The sequence below is a fragment of the Idiotropiscis lumnitzeri genome, chromosome 22 (assembly GCF_059441095.1).
Source record: "Idiotropiscis lumnitzeri isolate Australia: NSW breed Sydney's pygmy pipehorse chromosome 22, RoL_Ilum_1.0, whole genome shotgun sequence".
NCBI classification, from domain to species: Eukaryota; Metazoa; Chordata; class Actinopteri; order Syngnathiformes; family Syngnathidae; genus Idiotropiscis; species Idiotropiscis lumnitzeri.
Window position 1 is genome coordinate 4184579 of NC_142412.1, and position 23492 is coordinate 4208070.

At 42.3% G+C, this 23492-nt stretch overlaps 1 long non-coding RNA gene across 1 annotated transcript in view; it reads left to right on the forward strand.

Annotated features, from left to right (window-relative positions):
- The first annotated feature begins 8463 nt into the window (after positions 1-8463).
- LOC148316153 (uncharacterized) overlaps positions 8464-23492 on the forward strand; it is a 30084-nt gene continuing 15055 nt past the window's right edge. The window contains exons 1-2 of the long non-coding RNA XR_015840333.1: positions 8464-8753; positions 8829-8887. This is a non-coding gene — a long non-coding RNA (uncharacterized LOC148316153). The remainder of the gene's footprint in view (positions 8754-8828; positions 8888-23492) is intronic.

Sequence of the window (23492 nt, forward strand, 5' to 3'; positions counted from 1 at the left end):
TGATTACATGTTAATATTTAATTAAATGTTGCGTGCAATTTGATTCCTTTCATGTTTTTATTAACAAGCTCATTTTACATCGATTACATGTTAATAATTTTGTCGCCCATGTGAAAGAAAACCAATTAAGTGATTATATGTTATTACATTATATGTTAACTATGTTAAGCTCAAACTCTTATATTCCTTTAATAGTCGACTGCGACCTGAACGCAACGCCTTAGACCGCTCCGCCATCCTGGCACCTGGTAATGCTCTCTTGAATGTGTCATGGGAAGCTCATCATGAGTGTGCAGCACTGGAGAAAAACAACCTCCTGCAGGCTTCTCGTTTCAAAGCGTTCCTGTGTTATTTAATGTCGTGGGCTCAGTGACTGCAAGGGATTTTGCTTCCTCTCATCGCCCGACGCGGCGGCGGATTCATCATGGTTAGAAAATAATGTCAGATAATAAGTAAATTCATTATAATAACTATTCACACCCTGCCCTTCCTTCCTTAGAGGAACACATTGGGTGTATTCAGCCTGGAAAGTTGACGCCCTCGACCTCCACTCGCTCGGGCCCTAATAACAATTTCTAGAAAAACGATAGGGACATCGCAGCGGTCACTGCTCGGGCCCTAATAATAATATTGAATCGTAAAAACAAATGAAGAATGTATTATATTTATAGAATATTTATATAGCGGCGAAACTACAATGCCCCCGAATATTTTTTAGACCCGCGTTAAAACTTTCATTCAGAGTTGTGTAGCCTAAAATGTTACTGCCAGGATGGCAGAGCGGTCTAAGGCGTTGCGTTCAGGTCGCAGTCTCCCAAGGAGGCGTGGGTTCGAATCCAAGACATCCGGAAGCCTGGGCCAGATTAAAATTGTATTTCATTTTAATGGAAGAGGTTATTTAGTATTTAAGTTTTTAATTTTCTGGTATGAAACCCCTGATGTTAGCCTCTCATCATGCACGGACGTTATATTTTTTATGGCACCGGGCGGTGTAGACGTCCGACAGTAAGGGGAGAGGGCAGCCAATAATCATGGCGTAGTCAAGAAAAATGAAGCATCTCGAAGCCCATTCGTGTGTGAAGTATTTCCCTGCAGGGCTTGGCTGCTTTATGGGGTTTCATTTTGCCATCACTACGGGGCCCCCGCCAGCTTCTCCGAGATCGTTTGCGTTACACACGCATGGTCAGCGGAGTTTCAGTATAAAAAGCGCTTGGGAGGATGCGAGGACGTTGCCATGGAGACGACGAGAGATCACTCATCATCGGCGCTCTCTGCAGCGATCGGTGATGAGGGGATTGACGATATGGACAGGACATTTGATTTTGCTCGCTTTCAACCTGTTTCAACAATCCGAGCGTCGGGCCCACACCCGGCCGTCGCCGGACGGATGGGCTGCGAGATCGAACACTGGTGCGGGCAGCGAAAGCGAGCTATCCAGGCATATTGAATTGAAGGATTTAAGTACTAAAGCCAAATCTATCTATTACCCAATGTAAATTTCCACCATGGTTTTTATGCCTCGCTTGCAGATCTCAATGGCCTCTCTGATCCAGCGCTGTTGTTTGTTCTCTTCGGTGCGGATGTAAAATAAGTGATTTTTCATTAATTTGATTGTCCAGTATTTCCTTCATGAGATATGAAATGAGTGCTTCTTCTTCGAAGGAAAAGAAGACAAGTCAGCCGACTATTGGCGCTCGTATCAGCGACGGCGCGACTCGGCCGGCGCGCACTGAGGACAGTCCGCGCCCTTTTCAGCCACACACACACACGCGCCTCCTGGGGAGACTGCAACCTGAACGCAACGCCTTAGACCGCTCCACCATCCTGGGCAGCACGGCGGGAGAAGTGCAAATCTCACGCATCTGAAATCTCAGATCTAACGGATGGATGGATGGATGGGTTTAAGTCCATTTGACCTTTTAAATGATGCTGGCACCCTGTTGCTAGTATCGTATAAAAACAACTAAAAATAGCTCGCCAGCTCTGTTGTGAGTCACGCATGTACGTCAGACTGCACGTGTATTTGCTGAGCAGTAACCCGTTATCAGCTGTTTCATCCCGAAAAACATCAACGAAAATAATGATTTTTCGTGAAAAGTTGTGGGAGTGAGCTATATCGTCCAACACTCGGTCAGTGCTGGTGAGCTATGAGACGCAGGGCAGTCATTAATTTGATTGTCCAATATTTCCCTTTTTTTCCAGTAAAATCAGCAGCAATTGTAGGGCTGGGCGATAAACCGAAAATTTACCGTTACCGAAATGTATTACAATGACCGACATCATTTTGCCCATGTCGGTAAATTCGGTGTCTTAAAGTCACAAATTGGAGTCAGATTATTAATTTGAGTTTACATTGGTTTAAAATTAAATTCTAACATTGATTTAAAGATAACACCGGCCGTCTAACCGCTCCAGCGCCCCGTCGTGCCGCTCGGCGAAACTACAATGCCCGGGGGGGCCAATCGGATTTCAGCTTCTATGTGTTGCCATGTCAAAACTTTCTTACTTTATTTTGCTTTGTCTTTTTTTAACGCCACACATCCCTGTCGTGTCGTCAGCAAACTTGACACGACAGTGGTCGGTCTGATCTCCCCAAGGCCCCACGTTTGATCCCCGCCTCCGCCACAAGACGACACATCAAAGCGTCCTTGAGTAAGGAAATGACCTACGACCTTTCCCGCTGCCGCCATCTGTGTGCAACAATTTAAACGGAAAAGAAAATCTAATATGATGACATCTTTATTTGCCACTTAACATAAATGATAAAGATTACATGCCGTGCATCCCGTCTGGAGTGATTTGATGTAGAAAGGGAAAACCTCTTCATTAACCAATGAAAATCAAACATTGCTTTTGAATTGTGTTTAAAGGTTAAGTTATATGTAGTGTTACAATGCCTCTCAGATGTCAAAACGTTGTTTCTATGATCCCGGAGGGCCACACATTCCTGACAGGTCCAATGTAGTCAAGGAGCAGTCATTAAAATCACTGGCTGGTCGCCACATCGTAACAACACAAACACTCATCGAGACCCGTGCCGCTTGGACTAAAACCTTCGTGAAGTCATTATTATTGGTCTTTGAGTCACAAATCGCAATTGCATTTTGTACATTCCACTCATGTGGTGTAAACATACTTTTTAATTTCACCTCATTCATGGGCTAAAGCTGGAGAAAATTGCTGTGAGCAAGCCGAAAGCGTTTCCGGAATATATATATATATATATATATATATTAGTGCTGTCAAGCGATTACAATATTTAATCATGATTAATCATATTTTTTCATAGTTAACTCAGAGTTAATCGCACATTTTATTCATTGTAAAACAAATCCCTCCCATTCTTTTGTATATTATGTATATGTATATGTGTATGTAATCCCACAAATTAATATTACACCACATCAAAAGCGCTTTTTTTTACAGCTCCAGCTGTTGAAATGGCACTAGTAATTAAGCTTCATCTATTCTGAAGCTAGAATGACTCAAGCCGCATGCACTCGCCAAAGAACGTCTTCCGCAAGTCAAAGTAGCACGAGAATGACCTTGTTTTTGTCCCAAAAAAAAAGCAAAAACCAACACACGATTGTGCAGTCTTCCTTTACCGTAAAGAACATACAAAAGTGGGGCTCCCTGTGATGCAATATACTGTATTGTAATATCTTCCCCACACCGAAGCCTTCATACGACGTCGCCACCCGCCCGCACTGAAGCCGCGAAAGGTGAACCGCGAAGTAGTCCCCAGTCCCTATCACGAGCGGGGTTCAGAGGGTTACGAAGGTCTTAATCACCTTTGACTTTTTTGATGGTCCTCAAATTTCCTCCCACATTCCAAAATATATGCATGGCAGGTTGATTGGACACTCTAAATTGCTTCTAGGTATGAGTGTGTTCACGGATGGTTGTTTGTCTTTGTGTGCCCAGTTCATCTTTTACAGAGATGAACTCTGGAGGAGGTAGATTGTATGATGAGCTGAAGGAAATGACAAACAACCTGCAGTGGCTATCCAACTTCACAGAAACAGAATTATCCGTCAAAATAAATCAAAACAATAAATGAAGAAGATTCTGGAAAGGTTTTGAGTCATGAACACAAATAACAAAAGCAGGGAATAAAATCGTCACACATAAACAAGGAAAAAATGTTTCATTCTTTTTGTATTTATTTAATTACTCCGACTTTTACCTTTTCCCCACTCACTCACTCTCTAACTTTACTTCCCCTCGCTCACCACACAAGACGGCATTGCTAAGCTGATATCATGCAACTTTTAAAGCCAGCCGCGGGAGTTCGAATCCCGCCTCAGACAGTGCCCATTGGGCAAAAGGTAAACAAATAAGGCCAAACAAAAAAACAATTGCCTTAATTGCAAGAAATAGTTAATAGAAGTTTAACTGAAATGTTAACTTTGTCATGCATCATCTTGGTTGTGTTTAGCAATATGTGCACATAAATTGACCTTGTGCAAGTAGAGGACGGACACAAGGTTCGAAGTGACAGACAAAAACACTGACATGACTGACACGGGTTATGACAGCAGTATTTTTTATCATTGCAGCACTTGTGCCCTTTTGACGAATCCGACTGAAAATTAGTCAGAAAAGTCATTTGGTCACAAAAAAAAAAGTGAATTCTAAACGGCTTTCATATGGAACACAGGGCAGCTTTGTCCGCCTGTGCGCGTGTGTGTGTGGGGGTGTGTGTATGCGTGTGTGTGCATGTGGGAATCTGGCCTCGTTCAGAAGTGCTTTGGAATATGCCGTTGGGTTCGAATCCCACGAGAGTCAGGGAATGGACTCCGGAACGAAGAAGTGTATTTTCCAGAGGTTTTGGTTTTAATCAGAATTATTGCGGTGGGGAACACGGCAAAGGTAAGATGGCGTAACAGTTCTGATACTCCAAATCTGTTCTCATCCATGAATTATTTTTCTTCAGTCATCAGGTTAACGGGTAACTGGATCCTATTGCAGACAACTTCAGGAGAAGAGCGGGGTACTGGTAGTCATTTGCAAACATTCAAACCCGAGGTGTACAACACTAATGGAAGTAGATAATTGGTGGAACATCTGGTGCATAGACTTATTTGGGAATATTCAACTGGATTTAGGTCTGGGCTCAGGCTAGGCCATTACAAATGGTGTCACCCCAGGAGGCGTGGGTTCGAATCCCACCTCAGACAGAGCCCATTGAAAGTACCAAGCAATAACAAAGCAAACAAAGTCAAGAGAAACTTTGAAGCCCCGCCCCCGTCATATAGTATTTCGGAAACAAAAGATTTTAGCCCCAGTGTTTGTCCCAGGTTATAACATGAATTTCACTCTCTCTCTCTCTCTCTCTCTTTCTCCCCGTATATATATATATATATATATATATATATATATATATATATATATATATATATATATATATTATTATATATATTGTATTTTCTTTTAAGCATTTTTGAAAACCACATCATGGACCGGGAGAAGGGCAGGGTCATCCGCACCGAAGAGAACAAACAACAGCGCTGAATCAGAGAGGCCATTGAGATATGAATTTTAAATCAACTCTGAAAGCTCATCTATGATACTAATTGCGATTCTAGGAGGCCTATGACAACGTGACAGTGGACGTGGAGCTTGAAACGAGGCCATGTTTAGCAATGTCCTGAACCGGCACGAGTGTAAGATTTGCATTATGTTTGGAGGGATAGACGGATAAATCGATGCCACGATACGCATACCTCCATTTCTGAGTCTGTAAAGCCTGGAGGAGGCTGAACGCAACGCCTTAGACCGCTCCGCCATCCTGGCAACTGATAAGGCCCTGAAGACGGCTGCCAACTTATTTTTGATCGCAGTGGTAGCGCCACCAACTGAACAGCATGGCCCACAATTGTGGGACCAAACACCCGTGCCAGGTTACTGATGTCCATCTTTGTGACTGAACTCTCAGCTAGTCGACTTTGCAATCAGCCTGGGCGCTATAAATAAACCAGTGTAAAAAGACATCCTGAAGCCTGGGCAGTCATAGTTAATAAGTGACAATGTTACACTTTTCTTTAGGAACACCAACGGGAATGTATTGTTATTGAAAATGAAAGCTGACAGGCAGTTTTTCATGCTTCTGTGTGTGTGCATGCGTGCGTTCGCTTGCTTTACAAAGATGTCAGTATGTGAAGGATCACGTATATAATCACGTTTCTATATATACATGAACATGCATGCATCCCAATATACAATCTTCAATGCAGTTTTACCTAAAAGTTACGCAAATGCACGCACACGCACGCACACACTCGCTCTTCAGGGCTGAAGTATCCTCAAATGTGTACAACTTCGAGAAGATAGTATCATCTGAGTAAATAATTCACTCGTAATATATTTTGGATGAGCAGTAACTATAAGGTACAACATGGTGGTAATAGAAACCCTGCAACACTCCTCACACATCGGTAACGGAAATTTCGGCAATGAGGATGTAGATTTAACAAGTAACATCTCAAGACACGACAGGATGACCAATAATAAGTTGCAGCCCACTCTTCTTCGGCAATTACTTTTTCACATAGAGCCAAATAGGTTTGGATTAAAAGAGGGATGTTTAAACTGGACCATGGAGCGAGAGGAGTTTGCCCTACTGACACACAATGGACTTTGTGTAGAAATTATTATTGGGGCCCGAGCAGCGACCGCGGCGAGGTCCATCCAAGCTGATTTTGGACAAGAGACGGTGTAAACCTTGGACTGGTTGACAGACCATCACAGGGCACATACACATGAAGCATTGTTTTCCCAAAATTGCTGCCTTTGCAATTTGAAAATTGCATGGCCATCCAGCGGCCCGACCAATAAAGGTTATTTCATTGCACACCATTTACCTGCAGCTCTAATGTACTCTGATCCTTTCCCAGGTTGTACCTCCAGATTATTAATCAGGGTGCCCACAGGAAGTGCTCCCAGTGGATAGGCGTCGCACTGGGAACGCCTGATCTCTGTCTGTCTGCCGCGTCTGTTCATCTGTCAAGATGCTCAACGAAACTATTCGGGAGAATAATTTGCTGTAAATTCCCTACGACGTTCACTCTCTCTCTCCCCGTATACATCCGATGCAAAGTTCCTGGGAAATTTAGTTTATTTATACTGCAAGGACTTTGCATTTGGAAGTGCATGCCTGTGGAATGACTGGAACGTGCTGCTGCTGCTCTTACCTGTTCGCCGTCCGGTGTGCCCTGTGAAATGAAAGGTGGTACTTTCAAAGGGCTCAATTGTTCAAATTTCAATGCAAAATTGAAATACTATATGACGGGGGCGGGGCTTCAAAGTCATCATGAGACAAAAAGTCAACTTTCAGAGCGCAAATAGCAAAGAAGCGCGAGTTGGCCTGAGGGAGGCCGCCGCCCTCTGGTGGCGACCCAAGCAGGTCAATTCCACCCTTTACGCCCTGGAGAAGCTCGGTGACGGCCATGTTTTCTACAGTATAGTGAGACTCACGTATTATATACAAGTGATAAGTGACAAGGCCATCAATTTTGTGGAGCGAGACAACGTGCAGAGAGTACGGGTAGAGAGAGAGAGGGTGAAATTCATGTTATAACAAAAAAAAAAAAATTATTAAAACATTTTTTTATTCCCCAGCAGGTAAAAGTCGAAGTAATTAAATAAATACAAAAAGAAGTAATTGAATAAATACAAAAATAATGCAAAGTCACGTGCTCCTCGTGTGCACCTTCTGCCCCCTGCTGGTCAGCTCCAAGTCCTTCCTGCTGCCCGTTCTCGCCGTCACGCTGCTGCTGGCCGCCGTCCGCCAGCTGCTGGTCTGCAGGTTCAACAGCTACATCCAGAAGTGCATTTTCAGCTCGCACTGTACACATTTGCTATGTGAGGCATTTGCAACCACGCTTATTCTAAACACTGCACTGTGATTGTTTCATAATCATGGTCTCCAGTCAGGGCTGTCAAATTCACTTTTACTTTATTTTTTCCAGAAGAAATATCACGGCTCAGGTTTCCTTCAGAGTGTTGTAAAATTATAAATATGTAATAACCTTACCTTTTGGATCGACCAATGCTCCCGCAGTGTTTCAGAGTCTTATCAATGACGTCTTGAGAGATATGTGATGGTGCTGAAGAATTGAGGGAACAATGAGGAGACATAAACGGCACAGGGATAACTCCTCATGTTAAGGTCAACTCCTGGGTGACCAATGGGAGTCACTGGTGATTTTTTTTTTTCTCCAGAGTTTCTGGGTTAAGCATGGTGTTTCCAACACGTACCATCCTGAATCCAAGGTGCCCCGTGTCTTTTAATACCTGGTATTGGTACGCGCCCGTCCCTATTATATTGCTTCATTTAAAACTCATATTAGGATGAAATGAATATTTTCCACTCCCCTCCTCCTCCCTCTTCCCCCCACCCCTTTTTTTCCTCTTTCCTTCCCCCGCGAGTCACAAAATTCGGCAGAGAGAAAGATCATTGTCTTGAGTCTTTTCTGACTAATTTTCAGTCGGATTTGTCAAAAGGGCACCGTGCAGGATGTGAAAATTAAAATCAAAACACTTGGAGTTGCAACTTTTCATCCCAACCACTTCACACTCGGCTGTGAAGCGCTCCCGTGGGAGTTGACGATGACGGCTTGAAGAAGCAACAATCCACGCATTTAAAAATGATTATTCATTTTGGATTTAGTGCTCGGTCGCTGGGGCTCTCACATATTTGAACAAGATATCGTAAACACAAGAAGCTGCCGATCGAACTGATTTCGATCAAGGTGGACTTTATTTATTTATTTATTTTATTTTGGGCGTGTGACTGAATTAACTCAAAGATGCTACTATGTGTTCAGAGAATGATGCCAAAATGGAGTCCAACTCTTCGTCTCAACTGAATGAAGAGAGAGAAGTGGTAAGTGCTTCATTTAGTCATTTAGATCATCTTTTGTCTCTGGGTTGTTCATTTACTGAGAAATTGAGGCAAAAAAATAATCATTTAGTATTTATCTCATGTAGATGATGTAACTTTTCAATTGCAATTGAACGTAAAATATTAAGAATGTCAGTGTCATTTAGCTTAGTTGTCATCCATCGTCGCCAGCCAATTGCAAGGCACATAAAATAAATAAATAAATAAATAAATAAAATCCAATCTTCATACCTAAGAATAATTTATTTTTTTCAAGTAACCTTGCATGCATGCTGTTAGTTCATTTGTATTGGATCTTATAAAGTAAGTAATTTAAATAACCTTTAATAGAATAGTTGATTTTAATGTGAGTGTGTGCGGCCGAAAATAAAAAAATACATGAAGACACCATCATGCAATTTGCACAGCATTTTGTCTTTCGGGAGGTTAGTTTAACATGTGCAATTATTACAAAATTGCCGTATTGTGTAGTTGATCCGTTTAATTAATAACCGCAGCCCAGGTATGTCAAACTTGTTTTTTTTTGGCGTGCCAGATTGCAGTTAGGGTTGCCCTCTAGGCATGGATTTTAACAGTGAAACCACTTAATTATTCATCGCTACTGTACACCAAAAATGGTATGTAGGTTTAAGGTCATGGTTTGGCTCCAATTACAAAACAATACGAATTTATTTTTATAATCTGGATCTGAGCTGCACTTTATTTATTTATGAACGGTGTGGCAACCCGAATATTATTAGGGAATTATTACATAATTTCCTCCACATTTGGTTATTTGTTATTTTTTTGGGCGAGTTTTGAACAAAAGTCAAAGAAAAACGGTCGTAACAGAGTGACAAAACAGAACTGACGGCGACGCTCACACAAACTAACTTTGTGTTGACAGACAGACAATACTTAAACCTCCAACTTACTTGCTAACTAAAATGAAGACACATTTTTTTCCTCAGCCAGCATAGTGGCGTAGTGGCTATCCTGTTTGCCTCACAGTTTTGGGCTTTGGGTTTGAATCCCAGCTGTAGCTGTCCTTTGGATTGTTCTTCTCATGCTTACATGTTATTTTTTTCCGGGTTCGGTTTCTTCCAAATGATTTGACTCATCTTTTATCACCAAAAAAGTTAGTTTCTACCTTATTACATTTTTAAAAAATTTTTTTTAGTAATCAGCAATAGAACATGCGTTGGTGTCACCTCTCCTGGACCAAAAAACACAGAAAACAAGCTTTTTGTGAAAAGCTATATTTTATTGCAACAATGACATATGCTAATAATGTTTGCTTTACTCACGCCATAAACATCTGAGCGGTCCCTTTCAAAATCACGTATTTGCAAATAAATCACTAGTGTGACAAATTTGCATTTGACCAACTTTACAAGTTATTTGCACACTATGTATTATTAGTAGTAGTATTAAGTAGTGTGTGCGCGTGTGCGTGCCATCCCCTTGTACGAGCATTACATCATTGCTTCTACTTCTAAATTTAACTAATCTCTGTCACGTTTTCTCTCCTTTGGGACACTGTTTCTGGTAGATTTAACATCACAAACACTCTGATCAATCATAAGGTTCTCATAACGATATATTCCCAAAGATCCACCATGTTCTCGGGTTTCAGCATTCCCGCCGCACTTCATTGAGACACGGTGGTCAAATCCTAGAGAAACGCAGTGCTGCCATCTGCTGGCCATAGTTAAAGGGTTTTCGTTATGCTACATGTCTACGGCACTCAGTTAACTCATTTGCTGCCATTGACGGCTAAAGACGTCAAAGACACGCTGTCTTTACACGAAGCATACTGGTGATGCTGACGAGCGGGCTTGAGGCTGACTGTTATGTGAGGACTTTAAATTGCTCCTACTGTAGGTGTGAATGTGAGGGTGATTGGTTTGGCGTCTATATGTGCCCTGCAGTTTAATGAGGACCAACCCAGATTGTATCGTGCCTCGCAGAAAAAAATCAGCTTGGATAAGTCGTCGCTCTGGCTGGCACTTCTATAAACATTTACATATGAACTCGTTCACTATCAGCTGAGTGGAAAAAGAAAAATGGAACTTTGACGTCTTTATCCGTCAATGGCGGTAAACGAGTTACTTTGTGTTGGGAATCTATCCGGGACTTTTCCGGTTTCGAGCAGTATTGTCGGATTAATTCATGACTACGCTCCAGAGGGGCCTTTGGCTGGTGGGTCTGGCTCAATCACTGGCCGGCAGTTGAATTTACTCAATTTTATTATGTCAAGTGATTGCAGGAAATAAAATCATCTGGATTTGGCACTGATACATCAGATCAACATCCGGGCTAGGGATGAACAAGTCATGGAATTCACATCTACATTGCAATGTAGTAAAATGCAATTTTGAAATTGCCAAGGCTGAAACTCTTTGGGCAGGAGGGAAACTCAACAGGGCAGAGGTCGTGGGTTCGATTCCGGCTACGGAATTTTTTAGTTTCGCCGAGCGGCACGACGCCGTGTTCTTTTATTTTTATTTTTTTGATAATATGTATTGTTTTTTTAAAGATAATTTCAATTCAGCCCTGAAGACATCTACCGACTTATTTTTCATCGTAGTAGTAGCGCCACCAACTGGTAAAAGCTAATACAAGTTATTTTCTTGGATGTTTTTCTCCGTGCAACTCAACAAGGTCGCCCTCATATATGCTCGGATGACTGTTTCGGCCATGAGGATGTCACACCAAATAATAATAATAATAATAATAATAATAAAAGTAATAATGTTTTCTACAAAAACAATAGGGACCTCGCCGCGTCGTCAGCAAACTTGACGATGGTGTTAAGAGAGATTAAAAAATAATATTAATAAATAACTCCATTACCTTTCACAGATCATGCTTCAGTGATAGGATTTTTCCATAAAAAATATGTCATCTTAAATCATTTTTTTTTTTTCATTATTATTTAATTTATTTACTCTGCTTCGTCTTCCTGTCCTTGGTCAAAGTGAACCACATACCGTCGTAGTTCCGACCATAAACGATGCCGACTCGCGATCCGGCGGCGTTATTCCCATGACCCGCCGGGCAGGTCCCCCCTTAGCTCCAGTGCAGTGCCAGCCCTGAACTCAATTGATTCACATGTTGGCGTGGCCTTCGATAACCTTGCTGTGTCGGCGCACTTTTGAGAGGCGTCTTTGCGTTTGCTACGCCTTCATTAAACCCGTTATCCAAAAGAAAAGCTCTGATTTTTCCGTATTTGGCCCTTCAAAGTTTGGACACCCCTCAAATGGTCCCAATCTGTCTTGGCTAATTGTCGGGGAAAAGGTGGGGGATTTTCAAGTTCTTTTAAATTGCTTTGCAAAGGACTGTAATTTTCAGTTGGATTCGTCAAAAGGGCACCGTGCAGTACGTGAATGTTTAACTCTTTAATTAGGCACCAAAATAGCAACTCGGGCCCTAATAACAATTTCTAGAAAAACAATAGGGACCTCGTAGCGGTCGCTGCTCGGGCCCTAATAATAATTTCTACATAAACAATAGGGACCTCGCCGCGGTCGCTGCTCGGGCCCCAATAATAATTTCTACACAAAGTCCATTGTGGTGACCCGCCCCTTTTAAGTAAATTCAAAATGGCCGACTTCTTATCACTGAATTCAATGCTCTTTTTTGTGGGGCCAAAATTTTTGTGTTTGTGTTTAATTTGTATAGGACATTTGCAAAAAGTTGCTTTTACTTGGGGGAAAATCATGATCCACATTTTCATACTTGTTGCGGACCAAAATAGGAACGTAATCATATTTTGTCGTGGCGCTCGGCGAAACTACAATGCCCCCAATGGGCTGCCCGTCTCGAACCGGACCCCGGCACACGGTGCCAAGCGGCCCCTAAGTTTGCCCAAATGGAAGCTCCGGAGGAGGAGGGCGGGCGTGTGTCACACTTGGCCCGAATAGGAGCACCTTCCCCGGGCACGGGCGGTGCCAAGCGGCCCCTAAGTTTGCCCAAATGGAAGCTCCGGAGGAGGAGGGCGGGCGTGTGTCACACTTGGCCCGAATAAGAGCACCTTCCCCGGGCACAGGCGGTGCCAAGCGGCCCCTAAGTTTGCCCCTGTTCATATTAGACGTTAAAATATCAAATTTTTCGGAGAATTAATTTGCCAAATTGGGAAAAATAAACCGGCGACCCTGACAGAATGTTCCGACCTCGAAAGAAGGACCCAGCGAGGGGCTCGCGGCGGTGAGATGATATTAAATTACGCAAATGTTCCTGGCTACCAAACTAATGAAGGCAAGCACATTGAAGAAGCGAGCTCTTCGATTAGTGCGCTGACCAGGCACAGCAAGTCACACCCCCCGCTGTCTTCACGTGAAGAAACGATCTGCAAGCGAGGCATAAAAACCATGAACAGAGACAAGGGAGCCTTCATCCTCTCTACCACCTGGAGCAGCATCTTGGCGGAGTGAACGGACAGCGGGGGGCGTGACTTGCCTTCATTCTTGTGACAGGTAAGGCACGCCTTCATGGAACATCAGCTGATAAAGACTGGTCACAAGACACCATCACAGGGTTCGAAGTTAACTTTAAAAACTGCTTGCCCATAGGGCAAGTGCCACTAAAATTTGCCTTGCCCGAGTGGCCAAATTACTTGCCCAATTGATGTCATATCATAGCTGAGCGTTGTATTTTTAGGTGAGAGTTTTGAATCCAATCAGAATTCCGTTCGCTCGTGTTGCTGGGCAGGTTTCACAATACGGGGAGCGGGAAAGTCCTTTAGTAGATGAAAACACTCGAGTCGATGGGAGATTACAGCCAAGCGAAATTAAAAGAAAGTGTGGCAACCGCGGGGAGGATTCGCACTAATGGCAGACATGTGTCATGTGTTATTTTGCCTCGGCTGTTCCGGAGTCAGATGTTCGAAGCACCCCCCCCCCTTCCCGCCCTGAATCCTACTGCTGATAGCCTGGCATCATTAGTGCCGTGTTGTCTTTTGTGACAGCGGTGATACATTGCAGCGCGATGGCCATTTGCACCATTACGAGACGTGCGCTTGAATAAAGGAGTAGTTTGTGTGGAAAGTACACACACTCGCTTTGTCATGTATGTTTGCCCCGCAGATGAATAGAAAACCGTGTTGTTTTGTCACGCCGGCTGATTTATGTCCTTACCTTTTTACGTGTGGGGAAGTAGAGCATGCTTACAGTGACTGGGGGGGGGGGATGTAATATGTACTTGGAAAATATTTCAAACTGATGTGAAATCGAAAATTGGCTAGAAAAGACTCAAGACATAATTGATCATACCTAGCCAGCCAGTGACAATCCTTTATAAATCCGCAAAAAAATGCATGCCTCAGTGAAACCTTTGAAAAAAAATTTATGAAGAAAAATCTCATTTGATGAATAATTTGAAGTAGAGTGATTCTTAATTTCACTCGATTGGAAACCAAATTTCACTAAGTGACAGCTGTGATAAAATCGCCTTGTGACTGACTATAAATAAGTCCAGGGTGTACAGCACATTTGCCCTAAATCAGCGGACTGGTGACCCTAAACAGGATAAACAGTAGAATTTTTTTGATTTGTATCAACCTAACAAAATAGTTGCACGATCTCAAAAAGGCCAATTTGAAACTCACTGTATTTTTTTTTTTTTTCGTCCGTGATTAAAGCCTCAGTTTGTAGAGTTGAGTTGATTTGACCATGCGCGCGGTTGTTGGCTAGTGTTGAAATAATAAGTGTCCCTGACATGCACTTCTGAGCTCCTCCATTTTTTTGTTGTTTTTTTTTGGAAGGATGTGACCTTGCATTGGATATCAGGCTCCACATTCCCAATTTTCCCTCATCTTAGCTGCCACTCTGGACCCCTACCAGTTTGCATACTGGGCTAACAGATCCACTGAGGACGCCATCAACACTGCTCTGCATGTTGTGCTGGGCCACCTGGAACAGCCCTCGCGCCGCTGCCCGTCATCGAGAGTATGTAATGGTAGTCCATAACTACGACTAAAGTTCACTAAGAACGACTTGGAATTGTTGCAAACGCCGCCGTCATCCACCGTTTGGAAGAGAGCCCCACTGGTGCTGTCAAAGGTTTCAGACAGTCCACACATTCCTAAACAGGAACTACACGCGTCAACACTCGCGCGCACACACGCACGCACACACACGCGCGCGTACACACACATTCATTGTTGCTGTCCCGAGTGGAGTCCAGCTGTGTTGCGCAGTTCATAAAGCGTACAAAGCATTCACGACAACGATATTATGCATATTTCTAGAAAATACTGTCAGTCGGTGCTGTTGTTGTTGTTGCTAAGAACTTAAAAAAAACCCGTTTCATTTGCCGCACACAAATTACAACATATTCTGCAAAAATAATAAACCCATGTTAAGAGTTTTCTTTGCTTGTAGTTATTATCAGTCATTTAAAAAACAATCTATATCAAATTCTGCAAACTAAGAAAAACGAACAAGATTTTTCCACTAAATAATAGTCCAGATGTTGTTCCTGTCGGGAGTGAACAAAAAATGACGGTAATGCAATACCTTTAGTCTTTTCTATAGTATTTTTTTTGCACAAAATTATTCATTCATGTCATCAAAGATAAGAGATAGCTAACAATTGAAAAAGTAAGAGTTGAGTCAGGAACAAGTTCAATACTTAATTTGCCCCATCTGCTGGATACAGTGAGAAGTGAAGGCCTTATTGACCTAAATTTTTCAACGTGTTTCACAACCTGAGGAATGAAAAAGATATGACTCAATAGTCGAATCATTTTATAATAGTGCACCTGTGTATGTGTAATATTTAACACTAAATAGTACTTTACAATCAATAATTTTCACAGCTCCAAAAAGTGGTGGCTATTGTGTTGTAATAAAACCCAAACAAACCAACAACAGGGTAGAACACTAAATTATGTGCACTGATAATGGATTTAATCAATCTGTAGTAACAGCTTCAATTTCATAGATTCCGTTATGAATGTTACCACAACCACCCATCCAGGGGAAAAAAACTGATGATTTTCTTAACTCTTTTAAGTCATCTGCATTTTTATATTAAAAACTTTTGTAATAACACAATTCAACTAAAGATTTCACATATGTATTTTAATCAGAACAAGGTTAATTGATTACATGTCTCTGTCACCCAGTATGATTAAACCCAGGAAGTTTGCTCACAGGTTAGTGTCATCTAAAAAATACTTCTTAACTTTTACGGTCAATCAGGTTGCATATAGCACAATATAATATTGCCTTCTGCCAAAGGTTTCCTCTAACATCAACAAAAAGCTCTTACGATTGTGAGAGACTATCTAAACGTCACAAATCAATTCAAGGTCCATGGGATATCCAGGAAAGTTGAAACACACACACCTACACACTCACACAACATAGACTACACACATGTCAATACATCAATGCAGCTAAAAGCCTTGAGCACCAATATCAAGGCATCATCTCTTAGAGGAGAGTGCTGCACATGAATGATTGGCAATTACGGTGCTGTCTCCTCCGGAGCCTCCACGCGGTTGAACTTGGGGGGGGGGGGGGGGGGGGGGGTTGATAAGGGAACTAATAAATTAAATGTAAATTTCCTTGCTTAAAGTTAACATGTAATAGGAAATGCCATAGATGGGCTAACAAATACTGAGGAGCTGGGCTGTCTCCATGTCCAATCAATCTTGGCATGCGCGATCAGTCAACTTGTGTGATTGTCCAGTATTTCCTTCATGAGATATTGCAACACTTACACGTGTGCATGTGTGTGTTTGAGTAAAGAGAGAGCAGTGTGATGTCTAGTGATTTTACGACAACAATTCACAACAGTGAGCTACTACTTGCTAAATAGTGAGTCCGCCCGCAGTTGGCAAAGACAGCCAGATAGATTGTCATGGATACCGAGATTCATCACACTCGATACGGCACAGTGAGAATTGTTAACAAAATATTACAAAAGTTGGGTCGTAGATTGTCTGTTTATTTACAGGTGAAGGTTTGGATTTTGGCACCGCCCGTGCCCGGGGAAGGTGCTCCTTTATATAGTGTAAAAAGACATCCTGAAGCCTAGGCAGCCATTAATTTGATTGTCCATTCTTTTGAGTTTTTTGAGACCACCTCCCACACTCGCACACGCGAACGCACGCGCACACGCACTCCTACGCACCACGCCCACACACGCATATGCACGTACACACCTACACGCACACACACACACGTGCACACGGAAAAAGCGTCTTCTTGTGTACTGCGTCATCACGTGAGAACTTGATAATTTAGATTGGTTTTTTTTAAATGGGCGTCAAGAATACTTTCATGGACACATAAAGCCAATATCTCATGAAGGAAATACTGGACAATCAAATTAATGACTTTCCAGGCTTCAGGATGCTGTTTAAGGGGGGGGGCGTGACTTGCAATGATTTCTTCACAAATTGCTAATCAAAAGGGCTCCCTCCACACAAAAAACATAATAAAAAATTGGCAATAAAAAAAAAAGGCATCCAACATGTTATGCGTCTCATTAGGACAAATCAGAAAGAAAACGATTGGTTTTTTTATGCGTAACATTTTTTGGAGATTAATCTCCAGTTAAAAGCAATAGCTAATTCCTTTATTAATTTTTTTTTTTTTTTATGGTTTAATAATTTGAACTGTTCCAAAGAAACAATCTTTTAAAAATCTTGGCCGATCGAAACTCGGCCGCCTTGATATGATGGCGGAGAAAACCTCAGCGGACACCCAGCATCTTGCGTGTCTCGCAAAAATTGAGATGATTTGTTCTTTTTGAATGTACAACTTGGCAATTCCCTCATGTTTGTAGGCAGTGACATTGTTCAACGGAGCATCCGGTCTCGGTCCCCATTAACTCAATGTAAATGTTTTTTTTGTCAAATTATGCCGGTGATTGAGGGTCGCTTGGAACCGCCCGTGTGACCGCTGCGAGGTCCCTATTGTTTTTCTAGAAATTGTTATTAGGGCCCGAGCTGCGACGGCTGCGAGGTCCCTGCTACATGCTCTAAAGGCTGCTTGGATTTTTTGATTTTTTTTTTTCCCAGCTGCATAGAGCATGTCACCGATGTCCTGTCATGACATTGGACAGTTCACACAGTTTATTAACAAACCACTAGAAAGGGTGGTTCCATCGCCCAGCCCTATGCTGTAGCATGGCTTTTGGGATTTAATTTACATTAAAGAAAATTGAAAACCAGAAATGTTCAATACTCGGTTTAATTTTTTCGCCACCTTTATATAGTGTAAAAAGACATCCTGAAGCTTGGACAGTCATCCTGGCAGCTGGTAATGCTCTCTTGACTGTGTTTGCTTTTTTTGTAGTCACACTGCATAAATCTGTCTGTGTCTGTTGTTTAAACTTCAATATAAACTATTATGGTTGAAATCGTTAATTGGGATGGAGGGATTGATATTTTTTTAATTTATAATTTATTTTTCTTACACTGATATTGTTAAAACTCCATTTAGCCTATAGTATTAATAATTCTCAACACAAAACTGTCTTTTTTCTTTATAGTATAAACAATGCCTTCCCTGAGATGCAGGAAGTCCCCAAAGCCGCTGATTCAAAATCCGCAGGTTTTAATATTAATAATAATAATGACAATAGCAAAGGATGAGGCAGGAGGTCCCTATTGTTTTTGTAGAAAATATTATTACTTTTATTATTATTATTATTATTATTATTATTAGGGCCTGAGCAGCAGGCGACCTTGTGTGCATGCGCCGCAGATTGTGAGAGCGCCTCAAATAGTACAAATAAGAATTTGATCAATATTATAATACAAATAACTAATGTCACCATTTGATGGCGCGGTACATTGTTTAATCTGTCCCCCCACCTCTCCTACTTTACACAGACACGCATGCGTGCTGAAGCGGTCTAAGGCGTTAACCTCCCTTTAACTGGACCGCTAATTAGAGAGAAGGCTAGATCAGGAGAAGGTGTAAATCTCGCGCCAGGCCGTACCCATATCCGCAGCAGGTCTCGTTCTTGCTTGGTAGTTTCAATGGGCACTGTCTGAGGTGGGATTCGAAACCACGCCTCCTGGGGAGGCTGTGCCTCTTCCTTGGTGCATGCAGCAGCATTTGGTCTGCAGCGTTAATACAGAAAATGTGATAGGTTGTAAAACGTTTAACCTGAAGGTTTTAAGTGGCGTTTCTCCACCAATGAGAAGCCAAGGAAGTCGGAAAGTCTTGAAAATCTGCCTCTCCTTTTGCAAAAAAAAAACATGCAGTATTTGTAATATCTATCTGTCTGCCTGTCTTCATAAAAAAATCCAAAAATATATTTTTTGTTTATAAAATGGAACGGATTAATGGCATTTCCATTCATTTCAATGGGGAAAGTACCTGTTCCGTAATATCATAACTCAATTTAAAATTACATCACATCAATTTTCCACATTGACTTTAATTAAAACGTCATTATTCCATCCAGCCAAAACAAAAACGCATAAAAACCATGAACAGAGACAAGGGAGCCTTCATCCTCTCTACCACCTGGAGCAGCATTTTGGCGAAGGCCGAGCCTGCTGGAGTCTGGGAAATGCCTATGTGTCTTTAGCCAATCATAAAGAAGCGCTAAATGTGGGTATCTCTACTTTTATGCAGTAGTCGTTTTTCAGCTACTGTAGAACAAGTCCTCGCTCCCTCCCACGGCACGGGTCATGCCTAGGGCTGTGCAATTAATGCAAATTCAATTATAATTATAATTATTACATTCAACGATTAAAAAAAGTGGTATAATTTTTCACCGACAAGGCACACTGGACTTCTCCTTCCTCTATCGGCCCACCACAACCACTGCATTGTGAGGCCATCGTGGCACCCCGTCGTGCCGCTCGGCGAAACTACAATGCCCGTTGCGTTCAGGTCGCAGTCACCCCAGGAGGCGTGACATCCTGAAGCCTGGGCAGTCACGCACACTCACAGGATAAATCAAAACAAAACAAGTGGGATTCAATTAAACTCAAACATTACGGAGCCACACACAAGTCTCCTGACACGCATTTGCAAATCAGCACACGCATTTGCAAATAGCCACCATGTCGGAACTTGAGTTTTTTTTTAGTTTTTTTTATCGTACTGATAAGCTTCCATCCATTCATGTGTATATTATTTTCTCCCATTAATTTTATGATTAATATTTTTATTTTTGTTACTATTATTTTTATTATGGGCACCGCCTTTGCACTCGGCGCTAATGCGTTCACAATGGCACCTTCACAATCTGAGTATGAATCCCTCCGCTGCAGACCAATTATATGTGACAGACAGTAAAAGGCGATTACGTCCTTCCACGAGCGGAGCGCAAAGCTGTCAGTTATGCACGCCGGCCGTCTAACCGCTCCAGCGCGGGCGGAAGCTATCTTCAGCTAAAAAAAAATACTTGTTTTGACTGTCTTCATTTATTAAAAAACTAATTTCCACCTTTATATAGAGTAAAAAGACATCCTGAAGCCTGGGCAGCCATTAATTTGATTGTCCAATATTTCCCTTATGAGATAATGCCTCTCATAGCAAATGTGTACAGCGCGAGCTGAAAATGCATTTTCAGTTTATATATTTTATAGGTTCTGATTACACACAGACCAGCTGTTTCCAATTGGCCCGTCTTTATCAGCTGATGTTCCATGAGGGCGTGACTTACCTGTCACAAGAATGAAGGCAAGTCACGCCCCCCGCTGTCCGTTCACTCCGCCAAGATGCCTTTTGAATGTCGCAGATGAGCGCTATCAAAGTCCAAAATCGGAACACGTCACGCGGCAACAAGCTGTCAGGTCGACTTGACCACACGAGGAAGCAGTCAAGCTCACTGCGTACCGATCGGTCAAAGTATTTTTTTTTTAAATGCGTGTTCTATATTTGTCGAACACCCGCCGTTGAGAAGAAGATGCTCAGTGCTCGCGGCGCGGTCTTGACAGCGGACTAATCTCTTCGTATCGTTTGCAGTGCACTCCTAACATAATAAGCGTGTCCGTTGTCCCTCGTGCAATTCCATGAAAAGCTCATTTAAACGTGGCTCTGTTTCCTATCTCGGCTCAGCCTCTCCGCCTGGGGTTGCGATACTCGGGTTTCTGAGGTCGCGGATGTTCAGGGTCACATGGTGTACAAAACCTTGGACTGCGCAAGTCTCCCGCGGAGCAAATGTCTGACTGCTGCAGCTTGAGCAAACATTGTCCTCAAGACGCCAACTAAAACAACCCCGCTGAAACTCTTGCGGTTCTTCTCTTAAGTATCCGCCAGAGAGACCTCCACCAAGGCTAAAAAAAAAAAAATGTTGATAAGGATCATTTTGTATTTTTTGCTACACAAGCACAGAAAATGACTACCAGTTGTGCCAGACAAGCCAAACTAGATCTTCCTTTCGGTCGGGATTGGCTCCGGACAAAATTGGATTTGATGACACACACACACACAGTGAGCACATTATCTGCTCAATTGCTGTTACACAGGAATCAGCTATGAAAGAAAGATAAATTCAACAATCTCCTAGCGGTGCACATTTGGCCCGAGGCGCCATCTTAACATCATAAAAAGAGAGAGGACGATTGGAGGCTTTCAGGGTTTCATCAAACAGACACACAAACGTGATTATCACAAGCAGGTTATTGCATCCGCGTAAACAACACTTGCATCTTTTTACCTTTGTCCTGAATACTGGACCTGGTTGGGAACATTCCTGTCCGACGTTACGGAGCCCAAACCCTGACGTTTAGAAAGCAGCAAGTACTGTTATACACATGGTTATCATTTTTAATAGAGCTGGGCGATAAAGATTTCAATAAAATCTCAGATTTCCCCCCCACACACACAAAAATCCTGTTTCCGATTTTAATGATTTTTGCATGCTTTGAAAAAAAAAAATTATTGAACTCAATTCTAAATCCCATAATCTCAAATTAATAACTAAATTCAATCACTCGCCCAGCTCTACTTTGTGCAACAGTATTTTTTTTCCCAACACAGCACAATTAAGTAGCATTTATAGTACGTCAGCAGGCTCCGTTTATACTGTGTATATTTTAAAAAGGCATCCTGAAGCCTGGAAAGTCATTAATTTGATTGTCTAACATGTTTATGTCATGATTTTGTCAAACTAGCCCCGTGGCCAAATACCTTTGTCCATGTAGTACTGTGTCTCCACCTGGTACGTCTCTTGCGAACTGGAGACTGGTGATCTGGAGCTCAAATACTTTGAGGTGAGATGGCAACTTGTTTCAATGATTCAAACTGCATCAAGCACATTTTCTGCAACACAACAGATTTACCTGTGACCTTGTTTAGATGAATGAACAAATTTCGCTGACATTTAGACAAATGATGAATGGGGATTCGGTTTTCGCCATGCCCGTATTCATATTTCCATACCTCCGTGCAAATGCACAAAATAATCATATAAATTACCTTGTCATGGTAGTTATTTTTTAATTTCATTTGCCGACCGGCGAGTCCTGACAGTGCTTGTTCTTTTACTGCTCTGATCACGTTCCTTAGAGGCACACATCCAACACACAAATACTACAGTAAGTATAGTTTACAGTGCTATTTTTCGGGGGCATTGTAGTTTCGCCGAGCGGCACGACGGGGTGCTGGAGCGGTAACATTCAATGGAAAGTCACAGTGCTTGTCGTTTTGCACCTCTTCCGCCCGGGCACGAGCGGAGCGCGAGGCTGTCAGTTATGAATGAATGACCGACTTGAATCAATCCCCCTCATAATGGCATCATTTATGACACCACGGCTGGACAAATATGCAAACTGGAGTGGGTCCATTGAGGAGCTGACCAGGGGGCGCAGATGGACGAGGACCAGTCTCTCCAGGGTCTTCATCAGATGAGACCCAATGCCGAGCTGTAGTCCACAAAGAGCATCCTTGCAGCCATTGAGATCTGCAAGCGAGGCATAAAAACCATGAACAGATCTACCAGGGCCGGGTGGGACTGGTCCACGCCAAAAATGTGCTGGTGACGGGAATCAAATAATATTTAAAAATCAATCCCAAAGCTTATGTATTAAGTGATTTTTGAATTTTTGAACAAAGCATTTTTGTTCGTTTTAGTTATTATATTTAAAAAAAAAACGATTGACAGCCCCCCGCCCACCACAACGGAAGAGAAGGTATCCCGGATGAACGCCAATATGTCATTGATATCAAGTTGAACTTTTCCAAGTTTCTCGGGGGTTCAAACAGGAAGCCTGTGATGAGACGACACCGGAGTGTCAATGTTTGCTATTTGCAAATACACTCGCAACACCACACATGGGCAGTCTTTTTAAACAGTTGTATTCTAAAAGCCGTTGGAGCTCAAACAAAATGTGCTGGAAAAAAAATTTTTTTTAAGTTGTTGAAGTAAACTTTGTAGGGACCTCGCCGCGGTCGCTGCTCGGGCCCCAAGGTGATAGACCGATTATTGGCCAGACCGATTATTGGAGCCGATACGCTGTACACATTTGCTATGAGAGGCATTATCTCATAAGGGAAATATTGGACAATCAAATTAATGACTGCCCAGGCTTCAGGATGTCTTTTTACACTATATAAAGGTGGAAATTTACATTGGAAACGTTTGGTTGCCAGCAATTAATATTCATCTTGTTAGATGAGGAGAAACA